General features: G+C 51.0%; 1 long non-coding RNA gene across 6 annotated transcripts; it reads left to right on the forward strand.

The window, feature by feature from the left end:
* On the forward strand, nt 1-27,689 carry LOC132028519 (uncharacterized). 6 transcript variants are annotated; one of them, XR_009407465.1, is made up of 5 exons: nt 1-863; nt 18,339-18,439; nt 18,989-19,134; nt 26,706-26,851; nt 27,382-27,689. It is a non-coding gene; the product is annotated as an uncharacterized LOC132028519 (long non-coding RNA). The 6 variants fall into 6 exon arrangements; XR_009407466.1 differs by lacking the exon at nt 1-863 and adding an exon at nt 10,349-10,384; XR_009407463.1 differs by lacking the exon at nt 18,339-18,439.
* Nucleotides 27,690-27,860: the final 171 nt, after the last annotated feature.

Raw genomic sequence — 27,860 nt, forward strand, 5'->3', positions numbered from 1 at the left:
AGCAGCCCAGACAGGTGGAAGGCGGTCTAAGCAGGAGGTCAGCTGGGGACGCTGCCCTGGGCCCGGAGTAGGACGTGTGTCTGAGTCTCTGGGGGGAAAGAACGAGAATGATGCCAGCATCTAGAGCAGCCTTCGGGCCTAGGACACTGTTCCTGGTGGGGCTGGAGGCTCCTGGCGGAAGCATTAAAGGTGTCTGCAGATGTCCTCCTCTTGAATTTGCGTGACCCATGAAACGTGGCGGAAGTGAGGTTCTGGGATTTCTGAGCCCTGCAGCTTCAGTGCAGTTTTTTGGGAATATTCTATCTGGGAGCCTCGATCTGCTCTGTAAAGAGTTCCACCACCCTGAGACTGCCATCCAGAGAGGCCACATGGAGGCCCTGTGGTCAACAGTCCCAGCCCAGCCAAGGCTTCCAGCCACACCTACTTCAGCTAAGACCTGAGAGTAGTGAAGTCTCATTATTCTCGAAGACCCACCTATCCGTCAGCTGAATGCCAGAGAGTAACCCCCCCGGACACGCCCAGAACAGAAGAATTGCCCGTGGAGCCTCCACGCACTTCTACACTACAGCGTGGCGAGATGGAATGAAAACGATACCTGTTTTGTGCTTCTCGGCTTTGCGGCGTTTGTTACACAGCCACAGATGACCGACACAGCCAGGGTGCCTGCATCAAGGCCACCTGTCTTCTTATCAACTTCCAAATCCTGCATTACTATAAGAGACGAGAGCTCATCGTTCATTCTCAGAATGGCTGGGCAGAGGGGCTAAAGGCAAAGTTACAGGTACTGAGCCTCTCTGCAAAATGGCGCCCCGGAGGCACTTCGCTTGGGCTAGCCCTATGAGACCTAAGGGACAAGCGCTGAGGTAAATAGGAAGACGGACCTTGAAGGACCTGGTTGTGGGAGCAAAGGGTGCCTAACCTGAGAGGCCGGGTGAGCCTGGGAGGAGGGGAAGCACGAGAGGGCTGGGCTGAGCACTGGGGGAGGACGGACTCGGAGGACTGGCAAAGAAGGGACAGGGTTTTGGTAGGGGGCCGTGGGGCTGAGTGCTCGCCGAGGGGGAGAGCAGGGGCTCAGGGAGTCTGGGAAGCCCTGAGCTGGTGTCTGGCCTGGGGCGTTTAGGCAGCTCTGGGGCCAGCGCCTTCCCCTGGCTCTGCCTGCGGCATTGCTCGGGTCCCAGCAAAGAGCGCTGCTGGGCGCTGGTGATCTCACTCGGACGCTGCTGGTGATCTCACTCGGACGCTGCAGGTGTGCACCCGGTCTGTAAACCACAACAGGGGCCCGTGCTGCCACAATGCACAGGGCCAAGCGTCCAGCAGGGGATAAAGGCTGATTATTTGTTTAGCATCATTAGCAAGAGTCCCAGAACTTGTCCGAAGCAAAGCAGAAACTTTTGTATTAAGGAGATTAAGCCTTAAACTCAGCTGAGCGGGCTCCGCCATTCGGAGTGGCTTTGTTGTGCCTGGTATTGTGTGTGATTACATGCAAATCACTGGGAGGCCTCCCTGGGGTCCCAACCACAGAGGCTTAGCTGCCCTCCCAGGGCAGGAGAGGGGGTGGTCACGTGCTCTGGTGGGAGCACCCAACACTCCGCACAGGGAAGCCTGTTCTCCCTTAAGTTCAGGAAATTAGGGTTTTGTTTCATGTGTCATACAGAGGTTTCTGATGGTTGGATACATGTGTAGGGACAGAAGTGCGACTGGGGAGGTATCACCGTAAATTCAGGGCACCGTCCCGTGAAGTTGGGGGATGTTCTTGTTGTCAGGGTCCCTCTGACCATCACACCTGTGGGCATCCTCTAGCATTCTCTCTTTTGAAACTTAGAGTCATATATATGGTTGCCAAGAAGATGGGGACATATTTTGGTTTTCTTTCTTTCCTTCTTTTCTCTGTCCGTCCCTACCCAGAATCCCTAGTGGCCAATCAGAAGGACTTGGGATTATCCTGGATTTATTGATGCAGAAAATATGTAGTGTTTGCTCTGTGCAAGAGCTACACGGGAGAGGTGTAGAGGGTGGGGTGTGGTGAGTGGTTGGTAAGAACAGAGATGAATAAGATAGCTCTGTTGTTCAGGAGTTTACAGATAAGATGTGTACCCAGATAACTAAAATACCTGAGGGAATTTGGTAAGTGCTGGAAAAAAGGCCCTGAGAGAGTGCTTGACTTCAGTTAGGAAGGAATCAGGGAAGGCTTCCAAGAGCCAAGCCCTTGGAGGTCTGGAGGCCAGGGCGGGTAAGGGGCGAAGGGCCGCACAAGCCAACTCGTGTTGGAAAGCGTGGGGTGCACACTGCCAGCGCGCACGGAGTTACACTGTGTTCCTAGAACTGGCCCAAGCAGCTTCTGCATACTGGGCCCCAGCTCTGTTTGTGCTACAATTCAGCCTAAACAAATTGGAGCCGGCAGTCAAACCCACACACCTGTGCAGGGAGTCAGGACCCTGTGTCAGCATCTTTGGAACAGATGCCCCAGAGATTTGTGTTCTACCTGTTGACGGTTCTGTGGGTGCCCCAGCATTCTCCTCCTTTGACTTTCCCCCTGAGCGGCATCTTCAGTTGCTTCTAGGTCCTCGATAGCACAGTGAGCTTGGACATCTCTGGGGCTGTCTTCCAGGTGGTCATAAAATGCTTCCCAGCTGGGGTCAGAGGTGAGAGTCATTAGTTCCCACCCTCTGCGAGGCTATGGGCCTGGCTGCGGTCCTGCAGGTCTGAGCTGAGCATGAAGAGAGAGTGAGATAAGCCCTGGGCTCCTCATAGAGGTGTTGCCAAGAAAGATCTCCTGAGAACATGAACAAAGCTGAAAAGAAAACCTAAGAAGGGTGGGTGGCCAAGCCACCAATCGAAAACCTGAACAGCATGGTAGAAGCAGTAGGAGAGCACAGGATGAGAACTGGGATGCCCAGCCTACCTTCCCACGTTGCTGAACGGTGGTAAGGGGAGCAAGGCACGGCAGCAGGCACACACCATCGGAAGTCCAACCTCATCTCGGGCAGCCAGGACACTCGGAGGCCTGATGTGCATTTTTGCTAGCCTCTAGTGGTATTTCTAGAGGGAAAGGCACCGGTCCTTGGTCAAGCACAGCTCCTGGGGCCAGATGGAAGCACTGAGATTTGGGAATGAGCAACATTAGCTTTGAAAACAGATACCCATTCTTTTCCAGCACCCTCCACTCCATCCCCATCAGAGCAGGTGCCTCCTGAGAGGCCTCTCAGGGCCAGTAAGAAGCTGAGGGTCACTGCGCCCCCCCTGCTGAGGGGAGAGCTGAGCTTGGAGAATGGGAGTTTCCATCTACCATCCACAACGCACGGTCCTTTCCTTTTGCCGGAAGTTTCTGGGACTGTGGGATCCCTGGGTTCTGAGGGGGTGTAAAGGATGGAAGAATCCCTCCACCTCACCCTCAAAGAAGAAACCCAAACTCAAACCAAACTGCTCTTTGGAACTATGGGTCCTTTGCCCCATCAGAGGAGCAGATGTTTCTGGGAGGGTGGGGGAGGCACTGGGGGATCCAGGCAGGAAGCCAGGCAGGAAGAGCCCCAGATGATGGGGGAGTTGAAAAGAATTTTGTGAAGATATTGTCTGGACCTGGGTTGGATAAAAGACACCGGCAGACGGGGCTGTTCACCTGCTAGGCTTTTGTTCTGCTCTGCTGCGACAGCTCTCCCGGCTGCCCGTGGCGGGGGGCGAGGGGGGGTGACGGTGGGGAGGGCGCGCTGCCTGCCATCTGCAGGAGGAATACAACAAACACCCACACGCCAGCCAACGGAAACCCGCAGCAAAACAAACAACTCGAGGAGGGCCCCGGCCTGGAGTGCGGTGGGAAGGGTGGGCGGGCGAGGTGAGAGGGCACCTGCCAGGGGCAGGGTGGCCCTGGGGACTCTCTGCATCCTGGGCCGGCTGCCCAGCAGGGCAGGGGTTGGGCAGTCGGGTGACGGTGTCTCCGTCATGCAGCGGTCAGGTTCGAAGAGCTGGGGGCTGCAAAGCGGGGGATTGGATAGAACCCATTCTGCAGATCGCCAGTACCCGTGGTCCCGCCCTGGGGTTTACAGCAGGAGATGTGGAGTTAAACAGTTTGGGTTCAGGGCCTGGCTTTGCCACTCTGTGGAATACCTCTCTGAGCCTCCTGCTTTCCTATCTGTAAAATGGGTAGATGGTAATGCCTAACTGAGAAGAGTTGTTTGGAGGTTGAAGCTTTGCGAACTGCAGAATACTGCACAGATGCTGATTGTTACTGACGTGTTACTTGTGTGGTTGACCCACCAGATCACGAGTGCTTGCCCTTGTGACACGCGGAGCACGTATGTATCAAGGGGGGAGACCTCCAGCCTGGGCAGGTGGCATCTAGGATGTCCCTCAGCTTATGGGGACGAAGCCTGGACTTTCATCTGGGTTCAGGGGCTTGGGCAGGTGGGGAAGTGGGAACCAAGGTGGCATGAGGCAGGGGCTGGGGTACAGAGTTAAATCTGATGGCTCAGGGGCACAAAGTGTTGGACTCAGGCCTTGACGGGGTTGAGACTGGATTAGAGATCTTTCCCAACATCCTTGCTGTCCTGGGCATCAGCGTCCCTCCCCTTTCCCGCAGCATCCACGCCTGAGCACAGTGAGTGGCAGCTGCGGCCAGTGTCCACAAACCTGTTGGGACAGGGCGGGCGGCTTGTTTGCTCTTCCCAGGGCCCAGCCTGGTGGGCTGGACCCAGAAGTATTATGTTACTTAGTCAAAGAATTCCTTTCCTCGCCTGCCTCCATTATAAAGGGGAAATAAACCCCAAGCTGTCTGCTCTTGTGGCCCCAAGCCAGGTCCTCAAGTGTCATTTCTGGGGAGCTGCTCTCCCCAGGGCAGGGTGCAGCCTCCAGGGAAATATGAGTCCTTCTTCCCCTTCCCACCGGAGTAGTAGTGGGCCTTCCCCACCACCCCTGAGGAGGCCCTGTGTTCCCCAACATGACCCTTGAATGTTTTTCTCATTCTAGGTCTGGAGCTCTTGGGAGCAGAGTAGGGCTTGGAGCTTTTCTTGTACCCAGTGGAGGCTGGGGCTGGGTGGCTGGCTTTCTGGCCCAGCACTGGCTGGAACGTTCCAGCAGAGAACAACCAAAGAGGTCTTTTGCCATCGCTTGTGGCCGGGTGCCCTCGGCTGTGCTTTGAGAACCTAAGAGGGGTTTTGGAAACTCCAAGGCTTGTGCTGATCTACTTCAGAGTTCTGGTCAGAACCAGGCAGGCCTGGGGGAACCTGCACCAGACTTTCTGAATGGTATTTCGCTGGAGAGTCCCAGGACCAGTGAGGTCTGAACTTGAGAGATCTGCCAGGTGAGGTCCTCTTCTTCTGCCCCCAGAGTTGGAATGTCTGATGGAATGCCTTCCAGGGGATTCTCGAATAATGTGATGTGCATTTTAGGACCATTTTCTATCTGTGGCCCACTGCCAACAATAAGGACTCATTTATGAATGCCTTCGAGGCATCCTCTCCTTCCTGTCTCCCGGCCTGGGCAGAGTCTGCCTGGCCTGGCCCAGCTGTGATGACAAGGGTTTCTAGAACTACTTCTCAGAGGGACAGGTATCTTGCTTGAGAAGCAGTGGCAATCAGATTCCATTTCTGAAGATTATGAAAGTTTAAGTTTCTAAATAATGTGATCCTTAAATATCATTGCATTTGGCTAAGACATCTCCCTGCCTCCAAGCATGGTCATATCTCTTCTGTCTGGTGGAACAAAACTGAATTTGACTTGCCAGTTTCTCTCCTGTCTGTTATTCTCCTTGTATCTTACTTAAGTATGGGACTGCAGTGCGGATTGCTGTGTGTTTGCTCAGCATCCACAGCCCAGCTCCAAGTGATCTGGACAGAGGACATCCTTTCATATCACCCCACAAGGAAATGAAATGTCTTACTCAAGCATTCTCCAAGACCCTTAGCACATGGGGAGCCAGGATTTAGCTGGGTGTTCACTGCCCTCCCTCTCCCTGCAGGACCAGTGCGTGGCTCCAGGAATACTCAATGAATATTTGTTGAATGAACAGAACATCAGAGGGATGAAGAGTAGGGACTTGTCAGTGGTTTACTCTGAGCCGCTCTGTCTTGCAGCAACCCTCTGACTGACTCGGTGATACATGTTCCTTCTTAGCTCTCTGACACAGTCTCCTTGATTGTGTTCCTCTGTGTTCCTTTTTGCTCCATCCTCCGGCTTGCGCTCTGTTCCCTCTGTGCGTCTTCCACTGGGAATCCCGGCCCCTCCTTGTGCTGATGGCACCAACGATGTGTCCTAAGCTCTGAACTTCGCTAAGTTCAGATGCTTCCCCCTCCAGCTGAGTGTGGGCTAATGAATGGAATCACGGAGTATCATGTTAGAAGGAAACTTGGCAGTCCCCTAACCTAACCTTGGCAGTCCCCTTCACCTAGCTCCCCAGTGATTCTTCTCTACTCCCATCAAGAGACAGCCCATTCCATTGTTGGCCAGCCCTGGTGGCTGTCCTTCATCCCACTTCTTTCCTTTCATCTGTCACCCTGTCTAAATTATTAGCCTCTGGATAGCAGGGGCCATATCTTTTACAAATCAATTAACATGTGTTTATAAGTCAGGTATATTTGGTAATATGAAAAGTTTGAATAGGTCACTTAGGTGAGAGGTGCTCTTCCCTAAATAGGCTTTGGGGGTTCTGCCCTCTCCTCTGGTTTTAGAATCAGAAAGCTGTGGGTTCAGATTCCAACTCTGTCATTTAGCATCTATGAACCTTTAGGAAAGTTACCACTCCGAGTCTTGATTCCCTCGATAAAGCTGTGATAATACCAGTCCTTACCTTATAAGCTCAGTATGTGGACTTGTGAGATACTATAAATTCAGTGTTTAGTGCAGAGACTGACATGTTTCAGGGGCTCTGAAAATGGGAGTTTTTGTTATTATGAGCAGGCTAACATTAATACTGAACTTGGGACTCCAGGCCTGGCCACCAAGACATATGCAGTTCTTGCCCTGTACTTTTCCATCCCCGGCTCACCTCTGAAGACTATAGTGAAACCGCAGTCCTCTGCTCCCCCAGTGAAGGCACCAGGATCAGTTTTCCTTCCAGAGAAGTCCATTAATTTCTGTTTCTGGAGATGGAACGATTTCATGGTTGACGTGGATGCTGTGGGAGCACAGAGGTGAAGAAGGTGAGAGGCCCCAGGAGAGCTGCTTCTTATCTCAAGGTGTCTGCCTTCAGGGTGCTTGTAATCTGGTGGAAAGGAAAGGCCAGTGTGTGTGGAATAAGTAGGAAACAACACCCACTTCAGAGGATGAAGGGCTACTTTGTGAGGAGCAGTCTCACCTGAAAGGTCCATTAGTACATATGGCGGTTAAGAGATTAGGTTCTGGGCGCCTGGGTGGCTCAGTGGGTTAAGCCGCTGCCTTCGGCTCAGGTCATGATCTCAGGGTCCTGGGATCGAGTCCCGCGTCGGGCTCTCTGCTCAGCAGGGAGCCTGCTTCCGTGTCTCTCTCTCTCTGCCTGCCTCTCCGACTACTTGTGATTTCTCTCTGTCAAATAAATAAATAAAATCTTTAAAAAAAAAAAAAAAAAAAACAGAACCGAGATTAGGTTCTGGAATCACAAGGACCAGGACTCTAATCTCGGTTCTGTGGGGCCTGGAGTGAGCTACGTGACCTTTCTGGACCTCCTCCTCCTCTGGGTTTTCTGGGGAGGACGGAATGAGGGCGTGCACTGACCCGTGCTCAGCACCGCACAGCACGGCTCCCTGAGTGGGACTGTTGTGACGATGTATTCTGCATCCGGGGAAGAAGAGAGCACATCGAGGCTGCTGCTAATCTGCAGGGTCAAAATTTAGACAGTTAGAGGGAGGGGGGAGTACTCTGTAGACAGAAAACAAGCAACAACAATGCACAGCGACAAACAACATGTTAACAAAGACTCGCAAAACAACAATGGCTCAGAGCCGGTAAAGACTCATGTGTAAGGGATGGGGAAGGGAAGACTACAGGATGTCCGTCAGGACTGGAACTGAGACAGTAATCAGGGAAGAGCTGAGGCAGTAAGTGCGACCAGCTGAAGGACACTTGAAGTTGGACAGTCGCTTCTTTGTATCCTCCACTGTGCTTCTTTCTCATGGCACTTGGTTCAGCAAATGCTTATTGTTTGCTACTGAAATCCTTGCTCTGAGCTGGTGGGCTTGTGTCTCTCCCAGTAAACCCACTTCGTAGGCTTACTGCCTCCTGGAACGCTTCTGTTGAATTTCCTGGGTCAAAGCTCCATCAATGTCCCTTTTTCCTAATACCTTCACATTTGGTCAGCAATTTCAGGGGAACCTTATCTGTACTATTTATCATCAAAAATCCATGAAGTTGGGGCGCCTGGGTGGCTCCGTGGGTTAAAGCCTCTACCTTCGGCTTAGGTCATGGTCCTGGGGTCCTGGGATCGAGCCCCACATCAGGCTCTCTGCTCAGCGGGGAGCCTGCCTTCCCCCTCAGCCTGCCTGCCTCTCTGCTTACTTGTGATCTCTGTCACATAAATAAATAAAATCTTAAAAAAAAAAAATCCATGAAGTGTCTTTCTTCTCAGGTTCTATGTTCTAGACAGAGGTGTCTGCTTCATTCTGGAGCCAGAGAGCTGGACTTCACCAGTCACACCTGAGCTGGAGCAGGTTCCTCAGTCTCCGTTTGCTCACGTACAAACTTTCAGGAATGCACCTGTTTGCAACCAGTGCATCTCCTGGGACCTGCTCTCCAACACTGGCTAGACTGTAGGCATGCCTCCCTCAAAAGCATGACGTCAGACGTCGTCAGTGGAGGGCGGCTCCCTCAGAAGTCTGCTCTTGTAATGGCTTCAAGGGTATAGGGTTTCTTTCTGGGTGATAAAAGTTTTCTGGATCAAATGGGGTGATGATGATACAACACTAGGAATGTGAAGTCACATAATGGTATGCTTTAATGTAGTTAAAATGGTGACTTTTATGTGATGTGACTTGTACCTCAATAAAAAGGAGGTTGATGTGAAGATGGGATTATTTGTGATGGGCAGAGTTGAGAACGGTCCTTGGAACACAGCGAGTGGTCTGATTCAGTGACTCTGATTTTGCTTAGTGACATAGGGGTCTGTCACAGAGCTGATTCTGTCTCTCAGGCTGGTGTCCCTCACACTGGCTCGGAAACAGAGTGTATGCCTGCACTCCCCCTTCTCCTGAATTTCTCCAGACAGCTGATGGCTGGGGGTTAGGTGCAGCCCCATAGGCCAGAGTGACCAGATCGCTGAGGGGAGTCAAAACGAAGGATGTAATGTTAAGACTTTGTGTCCCAGGGCTCTGGGCCCTGGAGCCAAAGATTAATCTTGCCTGACTATTCCCCCCAGGCTCCCACTCCGGTCTGCTGTCCCCTGTGTGGTGACAGTGGAACCTGAGCGTGCAGTCCCCAGCCCCTTCCCCTCTGGTTGGGGGCTCTGGTAAGCTGAGGCTCATAGGACAGGTGTGCAGAGAGAAGAGGCAGGAAGCACGTGGGAAGGTTTGAAAAAAATCCTGGGGGCTGGCTTGGGGGTGATCTCTCTTTAGAATATAATTGTAGGTGATGATGCAGGGAAACTGGAGAAAGGTGGGGGAGGTGTTCTTCCTCTTCCGTCTGTGTAACAGTCCTTGTTGGATGGCTGAGCCCGGAACACTGGCGTTTCCATATGTACCGTGTCGTTTATCCAAACCCACGGTTTCCAGGACAGCCTAACCAGGATGTCTCCTGTCCTGATATCCCCATCTTACCCACAGACTTGCGGGGCCACAGGTGCTGTGAAACCCCTCCCCATACAGTGTCATCGTCACACGGGGCGGCCTGCCAGGGAACTGTCACGGAGCCGGAGGGAAGCCCGCTGCAGACATGGGCTGCCTCCCTGCAGAGCTCGTGTGTCCTCAGCCTCGTGCTGGGTGGTGGGGGACACAGAAAGCGCGTGCCTCCTGATGGGACACCTCTGTCACTCTGTTGCCATTTTCCATTGAGCAGACTGAGGGAGGCTCAGGAAAGCAGGCTCCGCAGGCTGCTCTCAGGGCTCACATGTCTGGCTCCATCCCCGTAGCATAGCCGTGGCTTCTGGGTGGCATTGATTTTGGGGTCCCCGAGCTGCCAGGGTCTCCCTCTGAGGACTCCCCTCAGACACAGTTACCAAACATGTTTTTCCTCTTTATTAATCTGTTTCTCTTCTCATGTTTCCCAGGGCACAGCTGCATTTCTTGTCTGATGGGCTGGCTGCCAGCCCCGTGGAGCCTGACAGTTACAAAGGGTGGATTAGCTGCAAGAGAATATTTATTAGAAAAAAATCCTTTTTATTCTTCTGTCCTTTTTGTGGAATTAGCCATATATTTCCTGGGTGAGATAAGTGCAGCCCTTTGTGAGCGAGGAGCAGAGGCCCGGCTTCTACAGTATTGGCAATGCCAAGGTGAGCAGTGATGATCCTTCTTGCCCGCCGTGGACCATCTCTCTCTTGGCCTCTCTTGGAGGTTTCTGCTCAGTTTCATAGCTTGTAGAGCTCTACGATGTGTCTGGCTTTCTCCAGAAAGAGGATCACCTTTCTGTGCTTGGATCTCACCTTTCTTCTAAACTCCAGGGCTAGAGACGAGTAGAGAACTGACCATTTGGTAATTCTTTTCCAGTTTTGTACCTCCCCTTGCTGGGGTTTATTTAATGGCATTATGAGAGAAAAGAGATGTTCCAATGGAAAAATCGAAGCAGCAGTGGCTTTCCTTAGGCATTGATGGAGAAACTCCACCACTGAAGAAATTCTAGGTTGCCAAGGAAATCAACTCTTTTGAGACTTTGGTGGTAGGATTGCAAATTGAAGATGTTTGCCTTTGGCTGCTGCAAGCCCAAGAAATGTCCTGATTGTACCACTCAGAGTCCTCATGAGGTCCCAGAGGACATGCTCCATGTGCACTTGGAGAAGAGGTCAGCTTTCTTACCCCAACCTGGGAACTTCTGTGCCAGACCTGGCTGGGCCTGCCTACCTCTGCAATAGTGTGATACAGGGGAGGCAGGTAAGAAGCCCTGGGTGCTGGCCAGCAGGGTGACTTCTGATCTGGTCCCTCTGATGTTGGTGGTGTTCATTATCTGGAATTCAGGCCAGCCTGGGCTCTTGGGGTTGTGGGAAAACTAATGAATCAGGATCTCTAGACCAGGAACTGGGGTCTCTTGAGCATGGAGGAGAATCCCTGTCAGAGGAGAAACCACGATAACATATTAGAGCCCACAAGGGACACTGAAGATGGAGACACTGTTCACCCATCACCACTAGAATTCAAGCCCCCTTTGATGGTCCTACCACATATGTCACCCGTATTTCTGGTGCATTCTCTAATGCATGGTCTCCTGGGAGAGAGACTATAGCTTTTAGAAGAGAAAGTGTTTTTCCAAAGAGCTTTGGTGACCTCAAAGGAGAAGAGGAGGTGCTAAGACTTGAGGAGACATGACTGCTTATGAGCTAGACCCCCCCCCCCCCCCTTTTTCTCATTTACCTGTCCTTCCCACGAGCCCTTCCTTCATGGTTTCTTGGCTCCTCTCACCTCTTTCTGCACAGAACACTCTTTGCCTCTTCGGTGGGCAGTGTTTGGGGCATAACTCACACCCACTCGCCATTTCTTTCCCATCCCAGCATTCCTCTGTTGACTCCCTGGCATTGGATGATGGCCCCACCATTCTCTATGTCACCCGGGCTTGCCCATCCCAGGGGAGTTCGGGGCTTTTCTTGCTCCACTTGTATAGCCGCTCAGTTCCCAAACTGAGTGTGGTTCCGCTCGTGCCCTTACTCTCCTTCCTACCTGTTGCCCTGGTGTTGATCATTTCTTATCTAGGCTGGACTTTCAATTTTTTTCTCTTTCTTCTTAAATTTGCTTTAAACTCTGGGGCTAGATTCATCTACTCAAAGGCTCTCATCATAAACTTGCAGCATTACAAACTGTCACTAACTCCCCAGTTGCAACCTGAAAATCCTCCAACGATTTAGAAGGGCAACACTAGGGGTTCTCTAGTCTCCTTCTGGGCCTTATTCTTGGAGGGACTCTAAGCGGTAAGGTCAGGGACCTGGTGTTCTTTGTCTACTGCTGGTTCCCCATGCTCGGCACAGAGCCTCCAGGTAGCATGTAGGCCCGGGCATGCAGCAAGACCTCAGCAATGCTTGTAAACTTCTTCCCTGCACACAAAGGCTGCTGCCCACCAGGAACCCTCAGTGCTTCCAAGAATACCTTTCATTTTCCCCACCTTTGCCATGGCTCGTATGCTCTGTGCAACGAATGCCGTACAGTCTCTCTTTGTTCTACTCCTACCCACTTTCCAAGGCCCAACTCAAATCTCACCTCCTTATAAAGCCCTCCCTCTGTGATTCCCCAGAGAGACACAATCAACCCCTCTCTGAAATGCCTTTATTTGAGGTCTTCTCGTGTCTTTCTTTACTAAGGTTTGAGCTACTTGAGGATCTTTCTTATTCATCTTTTCAGGCCCCTTATACAGTGTCTTCCTCTGGACTTATGAAGTGAACTGTACTAAATTAATACGTGAATTCGTATATCTTATCTGCAAGCCTATTTGATTAATAACCACCCAGTCTTACAGCTTTAATGATGATGAATGACTCTGGGGCCAATTAGCATTCGTTTATGCAACCACTGCTGGGGGTTGATTAACTCTAATAAATGCAAACAAATTAGCATTTGTTGTCTTACAGAACAAGTACATCAAGGCGAATCCCATGCTAAGTTGTGAGGCACTGGACTACGGAAACTGGGGCCGTGGGAGGGCGATGTCTGAAGCTGCACCCATGGGGACCTTCGCCTTCCCTCCGCTGGCTGGGCTCCTGATCCCTTCCAAGAGGCACTTCCTAGTGGCGGTCAGGCAGAAGACACCCATCAAGTCCCTGTGCCTGGGCTCATTCCCTTCACCTGCTTTGCTTCTCCAGTAAGCCTCCGTCTCACTAGCTTTGGTGGTTCTAGATTGTGAAGATCTGCGGAGGGTCACTCTGGTGACCTCAGTGCCCGGCGAGGGGCGGGGGAGAAGCCCCTGCCTCAGAGGCTTGTGGTTCCGGTATCCCTCCTCCTCAGGGTTCACAGCCCTTAGCCCCTCATGAAAGTGACAGCCTAGGGGAGGAGCTGAGCTTTTATCCTGGCGGGTCACCTCATCTCTCTACGTCTCAGTGTCCAGGAGGCATCCGCTTTATGAGGGGAAGGTGGCAGAGACACTGTGAGGGTTAAATGATGGAATGAACGTCCAGGATCTCCGAGAACCAAGTGTGTTATACTCTCACTCACTCCGTGGTCATCCACAGTCCCTTAGAAGGGGTAGGGCTTCCGTTTAGCTGCCGGTGCTGGGAGACGTGAGCAGAGTCTAAGAATTCCTTTGGGAAGGCCTTGACCAGCCCCCTGGGTGGCAGTCAGTGTGGAGTCGCCTGGCACACATGACTCTTTGAAGTTGGCACCGTTGAGGTCTCTGGAATACATCCCACCAGTCTGGCCCTGTACTGGGTTAAAGGCCTGTCCTGGGTGTCATGTCAGGTTCTGCTTGAAGCTCCGTGTTGTCTGCAGGACCTGGGCGGTGACACAAGGGCCTGCCCCTGTGGATCTGTCGGATAAAGCCCCCGTAATTTGGGGGTGGAGGATTGAGGGGGCGCTGGAAGATACTCCTGGAGTCTAATTCACAAAATGGTGACTGGGGGAGAGACATCGCACAGGCCTTCCTGGGTGGGTCAGCGTGGCCAGCTGTCAGTAGGGGGAGCTCTGTCACTGTGCTGCCTCCTCTTGTGGCACCCAGGATGAGGGTCTGTCCAGGGGTCCGAGGGAGGCGCTCTCTTCTGTAGACACCCGCTGAGGAGGAGCAAGGTCAAGAACTGCGGGCTGCAGGAGCCTCAGCTGCGAAAGAAATGGAAATCCACTGTGCCTAGTGCCCAGGGGTTGCAAATATGCTTTGAGTTAAACACACACACAAAATGCACAAATATCCCAACTTACAGTGTCTTAGTGAGGAAGAGACGGAGGGTTGTGGCTTCCCCAAGACAGACGCTGCCCTGCACCTGCCTGCTAGCGCTGCCCCCGCTCCCTCGCACAGGGCCTCCCGTGGGGACCGGCTGCGGGGGGACCCAATGCAGGGTCTGGAGTTCCTGAGCACGCCCTGTGTGGGTGCCTGTGTCGATGCTCCCAGAGCGGTCCTCGCAGAGCTGGTCCTGGGTGATCGCCGCGCCCAAAGGCAGGAAGGCTCCAAATGAGAATCTTTCCAAGTGGTAACAGCCCTTGACTCAGGCTGGCTGTCTTCTTTCCCGGGCCCCAGCCTCAGACTAGGAAGAAGAGTAGAGAAGGTAGATGTCCCTCCCAGTGCCTCCCCCCGCCCCCCGGTGGTTGTGAGCATTTAGAGGGACAGATGCTTGCGTGCACGTGTGTGCCTGAGGGGCTCCAAGTGGTGGGGGTGGGCAGCGTGGACGTCCACCTCCTGCAGGTCTGAAGCTTGGCTGGGACTTGCCTTTTCCCTCTTGCAGGAGGCCGCAGCCATTTCTCCATCTCTGTTCCACGCTAGAGGGGGTCCTGGGAAGCCCGAGGGTGAGGCTGGGGTTGTGTCAGGTTGCATGTATGTGAGCTGAGACTGTGTGGCGTGAATCCAGGCTTTGGAGCGGGGCGGGGGGGTGGGCGGCTGGGAGATGTGAGGGGCTGCCCCCGGGAACCATTCCTCCTGGGCAAATGCAGAGGAAGCCACGCAGAACTGAGGCAGTGTGGACTCACCCAGAATCGCTCTGCACTTCCAGGTGACTCTGAGACAGTCTCGGAGCCTTGGGCATTGATCGAGACTGAGACAGGGGTGCCAGGGACGATAAGGAGGGAAGGGAGGTCGGGAAGAGATTTGTTGGACTTTTTCTCTGATGGTCTCTGGGCTTGGAAGTATCCGTCCCTGTATCCCTCCTGCTTGGGGTCAGAGACAAGGCTAGCTTGGGACAGTTTAGGGGGAATCCTACCAGATGGAGGGATTAGATTCCCTTTGGGTGGGTGGAAAAGGGTCCATCTTCCTATTTGTGATGAAATTTACAGTGAACCACCAAGTTACAGAGACGGAAAGAGGCTGACCCCCAGCAGCTTCTACGCTCTGTCAGTCCTGTGAGCTTGGCCTCCGTGGTACCATAATAGAAAAGCGGCTATGAGCTGCCACACCGCCCACCTCGGCAGGCCTCAGTGTGTAGCACTGTGGAGAAGGCAGCTCACTTTCTCTGTCTTGCAAGCCGAGTGTTCTGGAGCCACTTAATGCACGGCCACCGTTGGTGGGACGTCCTGGCCTTCGCCACGCACAAGTGTGAACCTAAACTTGAGCCTTGCAGAATCAGTTGGTTGGCTCTGCTCACTGGAAGCAGAGTAACACCTGAATGGTCCAGATCAGAGTTTTCGGATCGTGAGGGACCCACCACAAGGTCAAGTCATTATTGAGAGAGCAGGCCTGAGTGCTCTTTCCAACCTCAAGGCCTTCACATATGCTGCTCCTTATTCTCCTGGCCTTCTCTGCCCTGCCTGAACCCCATCCTTTCGTCTAGGCAATTCCCACATGCCCTTCAGAGCTCAGCCGAGCTGTCACTTCCAAGGAAGCCTTCCTGGACTGCCCGGTCTGGGCTCTGGCATCATCCTTAAAGCTCTTGGTCACATTTGTCACAATTTGCCACAGTACTTTGAGTTGTGCGACTGAGTCTCCTCTTTTCCCTCTTGTAGAATGGGAGCCTCAGGAGGGCAGTGCCTGGGGGTTTACCACCCATCACAGCTGGCAGAAGTCGGATACGCAACAAAGAAGGGCTGAATGAGTGAATAAACGGGCTCACAGGTCACCGGTGCAATGTCTCCCACCTCCTGGCAGACAGACTCCGGTCTCAGGTTGGGTGGCTGCTGTTTCCTGTTCTAGTCTGCGGAAGGGGAGAGCCCAAGGGGGGCTAAGTAGTTCTACCTGCAGCTCCTGTGAGCTTTGAGGCTTGGTTCTTGTGAGATGGTCACTGGTCACACCCCCTCCTGTTGCATCTCCCCCAAAGTCTCTGCTAAGTTAGGGTCCACTCCCTCCCACGCCCACTGCCTTCTTTCTCCCGATTCTTAGCTTTGGTGTGAAAAATGTGGCTTTATCCCCAGAATGCTACATGGCCTTTGGAAGATTACTGGCCTTTATCTCCTGACAGTGTCCAAGCTGGGGCTTCGTAGCTTGGTCGACCCTGTGCTCGATGCAATTTCGGGATGAGACAGGAGCAGGTCGTCTGGAGCAGTGGGATGGTTTTGGAAGAAGTTTAATGTCTCCTGAAGAACTCCACGTCTGCAAGTCCTCCAGAACTCTGCACCTTGAGACCTGGCCCAGGGGTGGCTGGAAAGCCTGCCTGTGGACTTCCCTTCCTCCAGAGAACTGGACTGTGGCTCTGCAGGGCTCTGAGAGCCTCGAGGCCACACTCGCTGTGGGTAGGGGCCTGCTCCAGCCCCCACCCGCCCTCACTCCCCTGTGCTGAATCAGCATCCACCCTCCCCAACCCCGCTGTCTTGGCATTACACAGCCCCGCTAGGCCAAATCTGGTTACAATGTGTCCGTTCACCGGGAGGCTCATATCCTGTACTCACTCCTCTCCAGCACGATGTTTAGCCAACGGCAACCAACAGTAAGGAACAGCCCTGAGAACCGAGGCTGCTGAGGACTTAGGACCTTGCACAAGCCAACAGCAAGGGCCATGTTGAGGAGCGGATGGTTGTCCTGCCGCCAGGACTTTTGCTCTGCTCAGTCTTGGTTCCTGTCCAGCAGCGCATGGCTCTGGCTGGCAGTCAGCAAGCCGCCGCTGGTGCTTGTTGCTGGCTTGGCTCTCCTCCATCTAGCCAGGGTGTCTGGACCTTTTTTCCAGTTCTGCTTATGAGCTGGGAAAGCGAGCCAGTCGGCTTCCTTGCAAATTGTCTCTGTCGCTGTCATTTTCCATCCTAGTCCCAAGCAGAGTCCGTCTCTCTGTTTTCTCCTCATTGACACTGCTCTTGCCCTTGGCTCAAATACAGAAATGTGGGTAGCACCAATGAGGAGGGGAAGGGCTGAGGGGGCACATATAGGGGAGGGTAACCAATTGTTTACATTATCAGTGATAGATGAAGCTTTGAATGTCCAGGGTTGTAGGGCATCCAAGGAGGGAGGTAGTCATAGGCCCATTTCTTGGCCCCTAGATCAATTGGCTGTGGCCTTTGTTAGGAACTCTCTGGGACATCTTTGAGCATCAGTGTTGCTGTCTGTTATGGGCTGAATTGTTCCCCCCCTACCAATACCAGTTCATACAGTGAGGTCACAGTCACCGCAGAATATGTCTGTATTTGGAAATTGAAACTTTATAAAGGTAATTAAGGTAAAATGAGGTCATCTAGATGAGTCCTAATTCATTATGACTTGTGTCCATAGCAGAAGAGGATATTAGGACACAGACAGCCATGGAGAAAAGGCTGTATGAAGACAAAGAGGGGAAGGTGGTCATCTACAGGCCAAGAGAGTAGCCCTCAGCAGAAACCAACCTTACCAACATCTTGGTCTGAGATTCCAGCATCCACCATTGTGGGAAAACAAGCTTCTGTTGTCTAAACCATCTGGTCTGTGGTACTTTGTTATGGCAGCCCAAGCAAACTCCTATTAATAGGACCTCCTCCAGCAACAGCAGAGGTTTCCAGAAGGGCCAAGGGAGCAGTCGATTGATTAGACGATCCCATTTTGACCATTTTTCCTTGGGCTCTCAGGAGGGCTGGTATCCCTCTGCCTCTTCCAGTTCTTTCTTTGTTAGGCAGCCACCAACCTCGTCTTGTTGGGGGTTAACCAAATAATTATCATCAGTGGCGGCTAATAAATAAAGCATTTCTCTTCTTCTGTTGTTTCTCCTTGTGAGACGAACTGCAGAATCTGAGTGTCGCCCAGCGTGGCTGGTCCTGCTCTGTGGAAGCTCATGTTCCCTGGGGAAGAAAGTCATGACGACCATGTCACTGCAGCATGGCCGGTGCCACAACAGTGGTCAGCAGAGGGACACGGGGCCACAAGGAAGACAACCTGAGGTTGCCTCAGGAGGTCACAGAAGGCTTCATGGAGGTGATGGCAGAGCAGAAAGTCTGGTGCTCTAGGAAGGCAGAGACTAGGTCTTGTTCACCTTCCTTCACTCATGGAGTCAGCCCATGCTTTGCACATAGTAAGTGCTTATCTAGTTAGCTGGGTGAATGACATTCTCCAAGTTCCCTCCAGCTTTCTGACTCCATGATTCTGTGACCTCAGAGGCCCACGGCCGTCAGGGAGGGGAAGGTACAACAGGCAGATGAGCAGATCTTTGTAGTATGCAAAGTCATTTATGAGCAATTAAACTGCAAGTGGGGGAGGAGAGCGTAATGAGCTTCCCTCCTTAGCATTTCTAGGCGCATCCTCAGGCGTAACAACAGGAACCCAGCCAGTACACCTGCCCCACGTGCATGATCAGAGATGACGTCTCACTCTGCACAAAGCCAAGGTTGGTCAAGCTCCTCACAGCTGTTTCCCAGAGAAAGGAAAGCCCCTAAGTTCCCAGGCAGTGTAAACTGACCGTGTGTTTATAAAATACGTGCCGTGGCCCAAGAACACGAAAACGCCCCAGACGCACGCATGGAGCGGCAGCTGGTGTGGCTGGGAGCCCTGATGCTGGAGCGCAGGGAGGACAGCGTGGGAAAGAGGCAGCTCCTACGCCAGGTCCGCGTGGCTCTCTCCTTTGGAGAACACCCAAATGGATCTAAAACCGAAGCTGAGAAAATAACAAACATACAAGCCTTTTGAAAACAAACTGTGCCCAGACATCTTTTAAGGCTGAGTGGTTGACCAGTGCAGACCACCCAGCCACCCAGATCTGGGGCTGCTCCCGTTCCCAGTCCAAGGGTTCCAAGAACTTAGATTAAAACCCTTCCTACCTCGCTTTGCAATATGGAACCGGACGACCCCATGGGTTAGGGGACCGGAGAGCATGGAGGACCGTCCCCCAACCCTCTGCAGTGTGGTGCCTTCCGATGAGCTGTTTTGTTTCACGCAGAGCTGAGCTCACCTGGGAGATGATCTTGTGACAAGAATACCAGGCTGAGTCCAGATCAGCAAAGAGAGGACAGGAAGAGGAAGAGGAAGAGAAGCAGAGGCAGCCATGCGAAGCGGTGACTGGCAGAAAGAGAGGCAGAACGGCTGGTGAGCATCATTTTTAACCCTCAGTCAGAGTCAGGAAAGCTCTGACAAGGGCCAGTCCTTGTTGTTAATCTCTCTGTCTGTAAAAAAGCCAAAACAAAACAAAATAACCCCCCTCCCCAAACCAAAAAACTGGTTCGCACTCAAGGACACAAGGCAGATAAGTTGGGGTCACCAAACTCTGTCTAAAACATAGGCCCACACTCCAGCTGCGCTGGGTTTGGGTCCCCTCAAGGCTAAACTAACAGAGGCCAAACCACGTGCACTCTGATGCCCTCAAGGGCTCTTGGGGTCTTGGGAAGGGTTGGGGCACTGGCTTCCCCAAAAGCCTACTCCGAGAGGCCCAGTGAGGCTACTGATCTGGGGAAAAAACAATCATAAGAATGATAAAAATAATAAGAATGACTATTATTTATTGAGCCTTTAAGCAGCTCAGATAGATGTTGTGCTAGGCATAGACGGTGTTTCCTTTAGTCCTATCAAGGATCATTATTAATCCCTTTCCACATTTAAGAAAATGAGACCCAGAGAAGTCAAATGGCTTTCTCAAGGTCACAAAGTTCATGGTGGAGCCAGAATGCAAATCCAGGAGCTCTGAGCCCAAAGCCTGTGTCCTTAAGGGCCATCCTGTCCTGCCCTGGGCAGGTACCTTCTATGCCTTCTGGGGGTTCCAGGCTGTACTTGGAAGGGGGCATGAATATTCAGTTAGAACTAGGGCATGCTCTGGATTTACCTGAGGACCTCAAGGGTCCCAAATTATTCCATCCCATTGGCATGGTAGATGGCTTCTCAAATCTGTTCTTCTGACCTGACCTTGGGAAGGCAGAGTCCTCTAAGGCCTGGGGTGTGTCTGCATGGAAACCACAAGTGAAGGGCACATGTTATCTGGGATTAAATGTAATAATATACCCAAGAAGAGTTCACAGGTCTTTCCCTCCGGGCTCCAAGAAAGGAACTGATGAAGACTCTGTAGGCTCAGACTATACAAGCCCATTCCCGCAACCAGGCTACACGATCAGTAACGCCCCAGCTAACCCTTCCCCACATGCTCTAAGGCCTCTTAACAGCTGGACATTCCAGGTTGCCCAGAATGAAAAATATCCTGAAATTTAGCAACTCGGAGCTGCTCCATTCCACCGCAATTTGAACCTTTGGGCCTCTCGCTCATCTCTATGTCCTCTACCCCCACCCCTACCCTCAGCCCCCAGGATTGCCACATGCACCCCTTCCAGCTCTGCCACCAGGTGGACCTCATGTTGGAGGCCAGATGTCTTCCTTGTTTAATGTGAATGCATCTTGGGCTGGCCACTCAGGCCATTTCTAAATCACATGGGACCTCAAGAGATACTTGCTTCCTTTTTGAACAACTTCTATTTTGAACACCAGGAGACACACGAGAATCCTGATCCCTCGCCTCCTTCTCTCTCTCTTCCAATCTCCCACTCTCCCTCCTTTCTTTCCTTCTCTGTCTTCTTCTCCCCTGCTCCCTCCACGCCCCCATCTCTTTGTACCCTCCCTGGCCTGATCTCTGGGACCTAAAGTCAGGAGGGCATATTCTTGTTAAAATAAAGGAGAAATTTCTAATTCTTTTACCCCCGACCTTTCAAGCTGTCTGCAGCACTTTTAGGCCCACGCTCCCTGACTCTCATAAACGTCAGCATCCTAGGGTCTGGTATTACCAGCTTACAAAGTAAAGGGAGTCTGAAGAGGAATGGAGGTAGAAAAGAAGCCAGGAGGGAAGGAGTGATCAGAATGAGGCTTCTCTCTTCTCGGGCTAGTGGAACATGCTGGTCGTCAGTGAACTACTCACGGGGTTTTACTGAGTGGGGCTCAATCTGCACTGAGCTCTGGGCAGTGCGGGTAGCTATGTCCAGAGGAGCTGGAGAGGAGTCAGTCCATATCTTAGGGTATCTTGCAACTGGAATCCCATTTCGGAGCCCCTGACCCACGGGTTCGTGAGCATGGCCCTGTATGCTTTTTAGCTTTTTCTCTGAGGATATGTGACTTTCCATTCTCTCGCCTTTCCAGAGCAGTCTGCTCCCCTCTCCTCGGGACCCTGGAAGACTTGCACACTTCACTCTACTCTCCTTTAAGCACTCATTTCCCCCCACCCCTTAGGGCTGGGGAAAGTGGCAGCTCCTCTAGCAACCTCAGGCTTGAGTCTCCTTCTGTGAGGTACTGAGTTGGCAGCCCATGCAAATCACTATTGCCTGGAGACCTTCTGAGAAGAAAGGGAAGCTCAGAAGCATTGATCTTGCTCTGTGTTTTTCTCTGCCGCTGCTTTCAAATGACCCGGATCTCAGTACAGATATTGAAATGGGGTGTGACTTTGGGGAGGCGTCTGAGAAATGGGAACTTGGCTTGTGTGTTGCTTTTGAGGGTCGCTGGGAGAACCACAAGCCTGCCCAGATCTTATCTCCTCAGGAAGGGGCAGGAAAACAACACAGCAGAACAGTTGCCCAGATGAGAACCTCACCTAGTGTCTTCACACCACACGCCCACGTGCGGTGGGGCTGCCATTTCTCATGAAGGCAGAGGGGAGGGTGAGGTATGGCAGGGATTCCCTCGGTCCTGGACAGGGAGGCATGACTGGGCAAGGAAGCGACCGTCAGGGCCCTTGTGGGGGCCAGCGCACATTGGGATCAGGACTGGTGACCACCACCCCATCTGCTGTTTCCACTGACCTAGGAGAGGCCGGGCTGCTTTCCTCCTCTAGAAGAGGTCCCCTCCACCCCCAGATGCTTATGCAATCCGCGGTGTGTCTGCCTCGTTCTCTGGGGATGCCAATCAAATAGAAGACAGTCCTGGCACATGTGGAACTTCATATAACTTGAGTGGGGGGCACTAACTACAAATAAAGGAAAAGTTAAATAATGCATAGCACACACACATCACACACAAGAACAGTTACAAGTGGTACATGACTAACTGGCAAATGAAAGACACATTTGCTCTCGGTTTGCTCCCACACTGACATTTCTCTGAACGCAGAACAGAAGGCTAGCACAGCGTGGTTGCTAGCAGAGCTGGGGGAGGGCACAGTGCCCAGAGCGGGGCAGCACGTCGTGGCCGGGGCCACCTCAGCACGTGTCCCGCGGTAAGGTCAGAAGGACTCATGTTCTGAAGTGGGTTCAGAGCCACCTGTGCCGGGCTCTCAGAAGGGCCTGGTTATATCTTCCTACCAGACAACAATCAGACCTGCTCACATCTGCTCGTCTTCTTTCCTTCCCTACTTGAGGAGCCTCCCTCCACTGCTCGCTGGGGCGCCCTTTGGTACAGGGTCTCGGGGTCTCTTCCTCTGGCTTGCAGGATGGTGCACAGATGGTTATCAAGTCACTGATGTCTTCTGATCTTAAATTTCCTCTTACCTATGGTGAGGATAGTAATAAAATCTATCTCATGGGTTTGTTGGGAGAAAGGGAAACATTGTGTGTTGTGAAGAGTGGTGAAGACATCTTCTATCTGCAAATGTTTTAATAGTAATGATGATAAATAAAGACAATAGCAGAAATAACATCTAACCTACACACAGCTCATAATATGAGATAAGTAGGCGTATCATATTCATTTTACAGATGAAAAACTGAGGCAGAGAGAGGGTAAGCAAGTTGTCCAGAGTCACACAACTAGTAAGTAGCACAGCTGGTACCCCAATGCAGGTGATTTGGCTCAGTCGGGGCTCTTAAGGGCCATGCGGTTAAGAGGACTCTGCGCATGCGCAGCAGTGGCGCGCATCTCGGTCCATCACCTCAGATAATCCTCTCTGCTCCCGGAGTAGGGGAACTCTTTGGCACAGAGGAAATCGGGCTATTCTTCATACCGAGCTGAATCTATTTCCTGGAGGAAGGTCTTGAGTCTCTTCAGAGTCCAAACCTGGGAAAGCTTGCCTGATGCTTGCAGGAATAGATCAAGAGGGTCATCTTGGTTCTTGTAGGAAGACCATATAATCTCTCCGAACTGTCCGGGTCCTCAGTGCTCTGACACCTCGGTGTCCATCAGAGTCCCCGGGAACTGCCTCTGGCAGCAGGGGAGATGCCTCAGCAAAGCAGGTCACAAAAATTCATTAGGCACTGACATCACGCCCCCATGGTGCAGGGACCAGGGGGCAGGACGCATTCAAGAAACAGGATTATTGGGGCGCCTGGGTGGCTCAGTGGTTTAAGCCGCTGCCTTCGGCTCAGGTCATGATTGGGGCCTGGGATCGGTCCGCATAGGGCTCTCTGCTCGGCAGAGAGCCTGCTTCCCTCTCTCTCTCTCTGCCTGCCTCTCCGTCTATTTGTGATTTCTCTCTGCCAAATAAATAAATTAAATCTTCAAAAAAAAAAAAAAAAAGAAACGGGATTATTTATGGTCTCCAAGAAAAGTCAGAAGCTGAGTTGGAAAGATCAAACAGAGGAAAGAACAGATTAAGATGACAAGACAATACCGTCAGGTAACAATGTGATAACACACAAAATTGTTCAGTCTTGCCAACTGTGGGAGGTGAATGGAACACGTTGCTAATCATGTCCTCCTTCATGTCCTGTTTTTTTGCGTTTTTTTTTTCTTCCTCAAAGTTCTGAATTTTCTTAGGGACACTGTCCCCAGCAGAGGTGACCCGTCTTCCTTTGCCAGAGAAGAAAAAAAATTCCTTGCAAAGAACATTTTTCATGCAGCAACTCCCTCCATGTTCATCCAGCCATGTCTCTGTCCCTTCCTACATATTTCTCCGATAGAGCTGGAAGAGAAGAAAATTTGACTACTGTCCCTGAGCAGTAACTGTCCTAGCGCTGTGAGCAGAGGGGACTTGAGGCCAAGGGTTAAGTCTGTAGATGACCTGCCCTCTACTCCTTCTTTTTTGTGCTCTTACCTCCCAGGGACCCCGGAATGCTTCCTACCCTGGAAACTGGGGCTGTTCCAGTGATGGCACCATCTTAAATCCTTGGTGGGTCCTTTCTCCTAGCCAGGTGGCTTCAGTCAAGTCGCTTAATCTTTTTCAGCTGTAGTTATTCTCGTCTATAACATGGATATATAAATGTGAACTTGAGGAGGAACTGGAATGATTCCTACAGAGCACTTACGATAGTCACTGACACATGACACCTTTCTGTTGTTATAGCTCTACTGCCCATGTACCTCACATGTACCTCTTCACCACCATCACCAGGGACAGCATCACGATCTTTGCCATCTTCATTGTCATCATCATCGTCTTCATCTAACCAGTACCTCCCATATCCCATTCCCTTAGGACCTTTTTCTTCGACTGTCTGGCTAATCTGATTAATACTGTGCTCTCCCAGCATGGCGACAGCTTCATTTGTCACCCCACTCAGATGATATCTCTGAGGCAAGAGAGTAACTTGCTGGAAATCCATCCTGACAATTTTAGTCCCTATGGTGGGACAACGAGGGCATTCCTTTTGGTTGGATGGTCCTTTGGATGTCCCTCAGATTACCTTTTCTGCAGCTGCTAGGTCTTTCCCAGAGAAAAATTCTTCCCCAGAGTCCTTCCTGTTTTCCCATGAATAACAGTGGTAACAGGGCAGGTCAAGGAGACCTTAGCCCACTAAAATCATTTGCCTTTTCCCCATTAATTAAAGTGTCATGATAAAGAGAAGATCATTTCAATTTTAGTCTCTAATAAGAGAGTGCCTGGAGGAGAACAACAGAAATGTTTGAGGTTGGGATTCTGAAGCCTAAAAAGCAGAGTTAATTACCTTTGGCTTCACAGACAGATTTTTGTGTACACAATTGTGTTTCATCTTTGTAACCCAGGGCTCTACTTTGAGGCTTTCTGAAGTTGAGAAATTACCATTGCTGTGTCCAGAGTCATGCCCTGGTTAAGAGCTTGTACAAAGATGGACAGAACACCCCTTGGGGCCCCCAAAAGAGAAACCCTTCTCTAGAGAGATGTCTCTTTGGCGATTCACAAGGGCAAAGGGGCTCTTGTGGACATTTTTGCTTGGGGTGGGGGCTCTCCTGAGAAGTTCTACTCTGCAAAGGGTGTTCAGTTCCGTTGGATTTCTTCACCGAGTCAACACAAGATTGCAATGTGGAAATGAGTGTGTACAGACACTTCCGATGTGGGATTTCTTTTTTCGCCCTGGATGAAAACACACTCAGACCTTTGTGCACAATGCGGATTCTGAAAAGCCATGGAAGGCAGAGTGGGAGGACGTCTGAGGTAATGTCAGGGGAACACTTAGCACAAACACAGCCCATGCCAACTTGCCTCAAGGCTGGGAGACTGAGGGCTTCTCTGCAGCAACCCCTCTGCCTACACACTCACCCAAAAGGAACTGGAAGGCATCCCCTTGGCTTGTACATGAGGCTTGATCCATTCATCCACTGAACAAATATTTACGGAGTGTCAGCTAATGCCAAATCTCTTCTAGGTGCAGGAATACAGCAGCAAACAAAAAAGAGCAAAAATCCATACTGGTACAAATTTCACTTTTCCTTGGATAGGCTGATTTAGCTCTCTTTGATTCTATGTATAAGCACCTGTATTTTTCATATAATATATATATATATGTATATATATATATATTCTTAGACTTTATATGTGAATCTTAAATTTCTCAGATTTATATGAAATCTATAATAAAAATGTAAATATATTGATATGTGAGTGAAAAAATATTGTAAATACAACTTCTTAGATTGTATGTTCCAAAAGTCAAACTATCTTTGTACAAAGTCTAGAATATCATTGTTCACTTACTTCTGCATTCATTCATTCATTCAACACATACTTTCTGAGCGTCTGTTTTGCAACCATTCCTAGTTGAAGTAGAGGTTTTTAGTGTGTGGTCCCTGGACCAGTAGCTTCAGCATCACCTAGGGACTTAGGAATGCAAATTTTGGGGCCTGAGTCAGACTTCCTGAATCAGAAAATATGGGGATGGGGCTCCCACAATCTTTGCTTTATGAAGTCTTCCCAGGTGATTCTGACGCATGGTAAAGTTTGAGAACCACTGCTTTGAACAAAAGGACAAAGGTCTAACTGGGACATTTGAGTCAGGAGTGGCGAAAAATGGATGGAGGTCATAAGATGCCCCTGAGACCATGTTCCACAAATTGTTGTCTTGTCTTTGTATGTACAATGCCATCGCTGGTTCGCTGTCCACTGACTGAGGCTGTCTCAGATTTGCAGATCATTAGTGGTGTGGGAAGCTTTTCTTCCAGTAGGAAGGACAACTTCACTTAAAGTGGCAAAAGTATACTGGGTGAGAGTATTAACTGGTGGTGTTTATGTCGGTGGTCATGACTCCCCCCTTCCTTCCTCTTGTGTCCCACAAGCCACAGACCACAAGTGAGGCTGGTGGACAGGGCAGAGGCAGAGAATAAGGTTGTGGTAGGGGAAGTAAATAATTTGATTTGGTAAGCTGAACTGAACTGAATTTGAGGTCATGGAACTCTTTTGCACTGTAAGTTATTACTTCTTTAATTATAAATTTAATCCCAAAGCCCTCGCTTTGAAGGGTAATGTTTTCATGGCCTGCAGCACTGTATGTGGGGTAGATGTCCTAAACATTTGGCTGCAATGCGGGGACATTTTGATTTTTCTATTCAATGAGCACGATTTTTAGAACTAGGGTGATGAACATTGAGCAGAAGGGTCACTGTCCCTAACTCAAGATCTAGGCGGGAAATAAGCTGGTGACCCCAATGAAGAGGAGATATAAGAAGGAGCCGAGCATCTGGTACTTTCTCTGATCTGCTCTCTGAGCCTCAGGTAAGTCCTCTCTGGGTCAGTAAGCTCAACTGGGTTGAACAGGAATCAGCCAGGTGAAGGGATGCAGGAAAAGGAAGAAAAGAGTGGGGAAAAGAACATTCTAGAAGGAGGAAAAGATGGCATGAAGGCCTGGAGGGTCAAAGGAGAGCCTGGTGTGGAAGTTTTAAGAGCTGCAAGCTGAGTATGCAGGGCGTGGAGAGTTCAGGGCATGGGATGGAAATGAGGTTGGAAAGGCAGCAAATCTGGATCCTCAAGGGCCTAGGAAGTCAGAGGAAGGATTTGGACTAGGGCCTAAGGGCAACTGGAAACCACAGAGGGGTTTAAAGCAGTGGAGAAAGATGATAGATTTGCATGAAAAATAAATCTCTTGGCCGCACTTTGGAAAGTGGATTGGCCAGGGGAGCAATGGTACTGGGAGGCAGGAGCTGTCTATTACACGGACTAAACTCTGATTGTTTGCCTAGGAAAAGTACGAAATGAACTAAGAAATTGTGAGATTAAAATGTATTTCCTCTTGTGTTCTTTCTCAGCCTGGGCCTTGTCCTTTGGATGAAACACCCACAGCAGCTACCTTTGGAGTCAAGACACATTCAGCATACGGGGTTCCTAGCCAGGGAAGTCAACGGACACTAACTGAACACTAGCCTTTTGCAAATCACAATATAAAACATGGGGCTGGACACCATGGGGGAATCCCAGGAACCCTTGGTCTTTGCCCCCAAGAAATTAACGGCTGAGTTATGGAAATAAAGCCATTTAAATGTTCAATGAAAATTCAAGCTATGTGTTATTATCCAAAAGTGAGGGTGGAATCATTAATGATCTAAAAGGAGGGAGAGAAGCAGCAATTTTGTGGAAGATGTAGGTCCAGGGCTTTGAACAAGGCTTGGAAGGCTCCTGGTGGGCAGATAGACGAGCTGGGGAGGTGGGGGGTGTGGGGAGCGATGGGCGTTGAGATAGGATCTTAATTTTCTTGTCTTAATTTTCAGGGAAAGCCGGCTGGGCCTCA

This window comes from Mustela nigripes, chromosome 1 (assembly GCF_022355385.1).
Source record: "Mustela nigripes isolate SB6536 chromosome 1, MUSNIG.SB6536, whole genome shotgun sequence".
Taxonomy (NCBI): Eukaryota; Metazoa; Chordata; class Mammalia; order Carnivora; family Mustelidae; genus Mustela; species Mustela nigripes.